Source organism: Lolium perenne, chromosome 6 (genome assembly GCF_019359855.2).
Source record: "Lolium perenne isolate Kyuss_39 chromosome 6, Kyuss_2.0, whole genome shotgun sequence".
Lineage (NCBI taxonomy): Eukaryota > Viridiplantae > Streptophyta > Magnoliopsida > Poales > Poaceae > Lolium > Lolium perenne.
The window spans coordinates 100621308-100628407 of record NC_067249.2 but is presented as its reverse complement, the minus strand read 5'-3'; positions in this window follow the sequence as shown (position 1 = coordinate 100628407).

The following is a 7100-nucleotide window of genomic DNA, read 5'->3' as shown; positions in this document are numbered from 1 at the left end:
CGGCATCTCGTTAATAGGTTAGTGCCGGAAAATGCATAAATATGACATAAAGTATGCATAAAACATGTAGATATCATCAATAATGTGGCATGGAACATAAGAAATTATCGATACGTCGGAGACGTATCAGTACGCATCACACCTTCCTCTTGGGGTTCCCAACGGACGCGTGTTGTACGCGTATCAAGCTCTTTTTCTGGCGCCGTTGCCGGGGAGATCAAGACACGCTGCAAGGGGAGTCTCCACCTCCAATCTCTTTACTTTGTTTTTATCTTGCTTTATTTTATTTACTACTTTGTTTGCTGCATTATATCAAAATACAAAAAAAATTAGTTGCTAGTTTTACTTTATTTACTGTCTTGTTTGCATTCTCCATATTAAAAACACAAAAAAATAGTTACTTGCATTTACTTTACTTACCTCATCATGTTTCCTCTTAATTTTACTGTAAAAGATATACATGTGGGACAAGGGTCTATAATTGGTAGAGATAATATAGAAGAATTTTTCACCCATGTTAGTATGCAAGAAGATCTTAAAGATATACCCCTGGCAAAAGCTGTCCCTACTTATGAAGATGCCTCTGTTTGTTTGGTACGCATGATGGAAGCTAGATTTATTAGTCTCAACCCCATGATACAACACATGTTTCTTACACTTTCTGATATGGAGAGGGGATAGAGGAGAGATTTTGTTTTAAAAGTCCTAGTGCGAGAATTTGAGGATATAGCCAAAGAAGCTAAAAAAGTTTTTATTAAGCATAAGAGGCTTGGTATGTTCACCGATTTTAAAAGAACACTTGAAAAGATGGATATGGATAGAATTAAGTACACTAATAATGTTAATGATGGTGGGGAGATTAAAGCACCAATACCTTGTAAGCTCCTAGCAATGCATGAAGCTCTAGATGATAATTATGCTTGGCTTGTTCCTGAAAATTTGTATGATAAGAGTAGCAAGCCCAAGATTAATGAAAAGGGAGCCTCTGAAACTTATGTATCCAAAATACAATGCATGGTTGAGAAAACTCCAAACCCCGCTGTAGATGCTTCATCTCTTGATAATACTTGATACACACTTTCTGCGCCTAGCTGAAAGGCGTTAAAGAAAAGCGCTTATGGGAGACAACCCATAATTTTACTACTGCACTTTTTTATATTTGAGTCTTGGAAGTTGTTACTACTGTAGCAACCTCTCCTTATCATAGTTTTGTTGCATTGTTGTGTGATACGTCCAAAACGTATCTACTTTCCCGAACACTTTTGCTATTGTTTTGCCTCTAATTTGTGTATTTTGGATACAACTAACACGGACTAACGCTGTTTTCGAATGAAGCTTCAGTGTCTCGTTTTTGTGCAGAAATCCAACTTTCGGGAAAATCCTCGGAATTTATGCAGAAGGCCCTATTTTCCAAGAATACTGACGGAGCCAGAAGGACAACTCAGGTGGATGCCCGAGGGCCCCACACCATAGGGCGGCGCGGCCCAGGGGGGGCCCGCGCGACCATGTGGTGTGGCCCCCTCGATCGGCCTCCGACGCCCTCCTTCGGACTATTTATCGGCCTCGACCTAAAAACGCACAGGGAGAAGTCGAAGTCGCCAGAAACCCTCCAGAACGCCGCCACATCGCGAAACTCCGTCGCGGGAGCCAGAAGTCTCCGTTCTGGCACTCCGCCGGGACGGGGAATTGGAGGAGATCATCGCCGCCATCACCGCCAACGCCTCTACATCAACCAGCCATGTTTCCCCCATCCATGTGTGAGTAATTCCCCCGCTGTAGGCCGAAGGGGATGGTAGGGATTGGATGAGATTGGTCATGTAATAGCATAAGATTGTTAGGGCATAGTGCCTAGTGTCCGTAATTGGTACTTTGATGATATTGTTGCAACTTGTTATGCTTAATGCTTGTCACTAGGGCCCGAGTGCCATGATCTCAGATCTGAACATGTTATTGTTTCATCAAGATATTCATTGTTTATGGTCTTACCTATAAGTTGTATACACATGTCATCCCGGAACCAATGGCCCCGAAGTGACAAGAATTGGGACAACCGGAGGGGATGGTAGTGATGTGAGGATCACATGTGTTCACGGAGTGTTAATGCTTTGCTCCGGTACTCTATTAAAAGGAGTACCTTAATATCCAGTAGTTTCCCTTGAGGCCCGGCTGCCACCGGCTGGTAGGACAAAAGATGTTGTGCAAGTTTCTCATTGCGAGCACGCACGACTATATATGGAACACATGCCTATTGATTGCTTTGTACTTGGACACCGTTTTATTATTATCTGCAAATGCCCTGCTATGATTGTTACATGAGTTTCTCTCATCCATGCAACGCCCGTCATCCGTCCCCGTGCCTACGTATTTTAATCCTGCTTTGTTTACTAAAATCACTACTTTGCTGTCTTTGTTACTCTGCTTTGTTATTTCACTATCATATCGCTATAAAACTGTTATTACTGATAAACTCTTGCGAGCAAGTCTGTTTCAGTGCAGCTGAATTGACAACTCATTTGTTAAGGCTTCCAAGTGTTCTTTGTCTCCCCTTGTGTCGAATCAATAAATTGGGTTTTACTTCCTCGAAGACTGTTGCGATCCCCTATACTTGTGGGTCATCAAGACTATTTTCTGGCGCCGTTGCCGGGAGCATAGCTTTATTTGGAAGTTCACTTGGATTAATATTGTTCGCTGCAAATTCTCCATCATGGGTAAACCTCGCGATACTAAGGTCGCCATATTACCATCCACTACAAGAAAAGGTACAATTCTGAATACCTCCGCTACACTTGATTCACCATCTGTGATTGATAAACTTGTTTCACCGCCGCATGCTTCAAATGCGGGTACTTCTGCTGAATCTGCAAACTCTCATAATATTGATAATATTTCTGCTGTGCTTGATGATAGTGGTTCATTGGGATCCTTTCTAGATGCTACGATTGTTAGGTCTAGACAAATTGAAAATACTGAAACTCCTAATGCTACTACACCTGTTAATTCACCTGAACTTGATTATTTTAGTGATGATCCTGATGAAGATTATGTGGAGCTTAATGATGATTTTATTGAAAAATGCAATGCTACTACTGATGCAAGAAAAATTAAAAAGTTGCTTGCAGAACATGCTGTTAGATATAAACTGTCTCCTGATCCTAAGTTTGCCACATCTCCTATAAACATTAAGGATAAAGATTATGATTTTTCTCTTGATCTATCTCATATAGCTATTGTTGAGAAAACACCCTTTTGTGGTACTGAAAAAGAAAGTGCTGTTGAACACATGATTGAGTTATCTACTCTAAGTAGCTTGTTTTCTGATGATGTCAAGATGCGTACTTACTTTGTTGCTAAAATCTTTCCATTCTCATTAAAGGATGACGCTAAAACTTGGTATAATAGTTTGCCACCTAATTCTATTAAAAGTCCAAAAGAATTGCTTGATGTTTTCTTCCGCAAATACTTTCCTGCTAGTGCTCAACATATAGCTTTGCAGAGAATTTATAATTTTGACCAGGAAGATGGAGAGAAATTGCCTGAGGCTTGGGCGAGATTTTGCTCTCTTATTAGAGCTCGGCCTGATCATGATTTGGAAAAGCATGATTTACTTGATATATTTTATAGTGGACTAACCATTGAGTCTAGGGCATACCTGGATAGTTGTGCTGGTTGTGTTTTCAGGAAAAGAACTCCAGGGCAACGCTGAAGAATTATTGGCTAAAATAGGCCGGAATCATGATGATTGGACTACGCCTGAACCAACTCCAACGCCAATATTAAAGAAGAGGGGTTTAATTAAATTGAATGATGAAGATATGAGGGAAGCCAAGAAGTCTCTCAAGGAGAAAGGTATTAAATCTGAAGATGTGAAGAATCTTCCTCCCATAGGAGATATATGTGAGATAATTCCCCCTTCATCCATGATTGAGGTAAACTCCCTTCAACGCTTTACTAGGGAAGATATTCCGTATTCAAAACTGTAACGGCCCAGGGTAATATCCATATTAGAATTGCTTGTTCTTTTCTTTTATGCATCATCATGCATCATGCATCATGCATCATATCATTCACAAGATTTTATTAAATAAAAATTATTTAAATAAAAACTTATTTTGTTTTACTCTCATATGGTTTCTATATGTAAACCCTCCCTAGTGTGTATTCTTATCTATCAAAATCCCAAACCAAATAGTTGAGAAAGTAAATTTTGCAAAGCTATTTTTTAAAATCCAAACACAAGTTATAATCCTTCTTCTCCATCTCGGCTATCTTTTTCCCTCTGTTTAATTCCTGGTTTTTGGAATTTGCCTAAACACTTGAATCCAGCCGTGCATCTCTTTGGTCCATCTTGGTTTTGTGCCCAATCTCCACCTCCGGTGGCCCGTTTATTTTTCAGCTTGTTGGGCAACTGAAGCCCACAAAAATTCCATCGCTGCACTCCTTTCTCTTCTTCCTGTACGGCACGGTGCAAGTGCCTCCACGTCGCCTCTCTTCTATCGATGGACACCGATCCTTCCCTATAAAAGCAAGCAGCTCCTGTCCCATCCAACCCTAGCTGCGTACTTCCCTTTTTCCTCTACCGCCGCCACTCCTCTGCCCGACGCTCGCCATCTCTTCTTGGACGCCAAGCTCCACCTCCAAGCCGTCCGGGCCTTCTCCGTCCTCGCCCAAGCGTGTTGGTCCATGTCACCGCCGACTTTCGCTCGGGCATGGCGCCGTTCGTCGTGCTCCTCCCGGTGCTCCACCTCCATGACCAGCAAGATCACCACCATGTTCTGCTTCACCTCGTCCACGAGCTCACCTGATCCGTGGAATCTGACCTCCATCCTCTCCTCTCCAACCTGGACGACGTCAAGGACGCCAACTCCCGCAGCTGCTCGAGATCTTCCACGTCTGCATCGTCTACGTCCCGGCCACCTCGACGTCCTCGACGCCAGCGACCTCCTCTGCCTCCCCTTCCTCGTCGTCGAGCACCCCAGGGTGAGCAGCACCCCTCTCCTCTCCCCTGCATGCCCCAACTTCTCTGCATCGTCGACGTGAGAAGGATCTGAGCGAAAACGAAAACGAAAATGTTCCAGTTTTCATTACTACAACCGATACCTAATAAAACTTGTCCACCGTTGAGTGCCTCTTACATTGCCTCTTCGCAATTGTTGAAGGGGATACGTGTAATCGGCTGGGTTATGTTTGTGTAGTATTTATCTGTTACCTTGTGCGCTCTCTTATCTTCTCTGAGTAGACGGATGTTGTAACGAGTCTCTATTGGATAGTAGCTTTGCTGCCGCTAAACTCCACATATAGCCGGGTGAAGTTTATACCGCCCACCAGCGAGCATAGCTGGTCTTGTCTCGCAAGTACGTGCCAATGGTACTTACCCTCGCCTTCCTTTCTTTTTGTCTCTTCCCCCTTTTGTCGGCAACCGATGGCCCGACTTTGACAGGTACGAGATGATGACGTTAGCAAGGTTACCCTTCCGGCTTGGCCTGGGCAGGGTTATGGACGCCACTGGTTACCTTCAGGACTCTTAGTCCAATTTGTATCTTGTCCGTACTCGGACGCATTCGATCTTCTGTATGATTCGGATCTTTGTATTGTATATTTGTATCTTGACTCGTTGGAGTCGTTGTTGTAATATATGTATCTTGTGGGCTCTATTGTACTCCTGTTGTAATGTTACTGCTCGTGTTAATTCCTCTGGCATCACGTGTGTGATTCTTCGCGCACGTCGTGTCGGAGGGCGTCTCTGAATCGATATCATGCGGATTTTGGCGGGATCGCTGGAATCCTCATGGTACCGGTTCCGGGGCGTCACAAGTTGGTATCAGAGCCTCAGGTTGACGGTACCCCACTAGTCCAGCCTGTAGGATAACCTTGCCAACGGACGTTGTGTCTAGTGTCAAAACTATTTTCTGAAAAAAATTCGTTCGATAGATCTGATTAGCTCTGATTTTTCTCCTTACCTAAATTCTTTCTCCTCTTACCTATGCGAGTTTTGAGTCTTCTCTCTTATCTGAGTTCTCTGAGTCTTAGGTCTCTACGCGGGTTGGACGATCCTTGCCTTTATCCTAATAGGTCCGATCTTCGGAGGACAATCGCATCATCGTCAATGGGACAACGACTTGTTGGTGGTGTCGACCATTCCATCTGGAGCAAGACTTCTTGTTAGTGGTGTCGAGGAGATCAACACGTCGCCTGAAGACCCGATAGTTCACCTCTCTCCCCCGTACCTGGACGTGGGATCTCGGGGCGCGATCCCTTGTTAGTGGTGTCGATTGTAACGGCCCAGGGTAATATCCATATTAGAATTGCTTGTTCTTTTCTTTTATGCATCATCATGCATCATGCATCATGCATCATATCATTCACAAGATTTTATTAAATAAAAATTATTTAAATAAAAACTTATTTTGTTTTACTCTCATATGGTTTCTATATGTAAACCCTCCCTAGTGTGTATTCTTATCTATCAAAATCCCAAACCAAATAGTTGAGAAAGTAAATTTTGCAAAGCTATTTTTTAAAATCCAAACACAAGTTATAATCCTTCTTCTCCATCTCGGCTATCTTTTTCCCTCTGTTTAATTCCTGGTTTTTGGAATTTGCCTAAACACTTGAATCCAGCCGTGCATCTCTTTGGTCCATCTTGGTTTTGTGCCCAATCTCCACCTCCGGTGGCCCGTTTATTTTTCAGCTTGTTGGGCAACTGAAGCCCACAAAAATTCCATCGCTGCACTCCTTTCTCTTCTTCCTGTACGGCACGGTGCAAGTGCCTCCACGTCGCCTCTCTTCTATCGATGGACACCGATCCTTCCCTATAAAAGCAAGCAGCTCCTGTCCCATCCAACCCTAGCTGCGTACTTCCCTTTTTCCTCTACCGCCGCCACTCCTCTGCCCGACGCTCGCCATCTCTTCTTGGACGCCAAGCTCCACCTCCAAGCCGTCCGGGCCTTCTCCGTCCTCGCCCAAGCGTGTTGGTCCATGTCCTGCTTCGACTTTCGCTCGAGCATGTCGCCGTTCGTCGTCCTCCTCCCGGTGCTCCACCTCCATGACCAGCAAGATCACCACCATGTTCTGCTTCACCTCGTCCACGAGCTCACCTGATC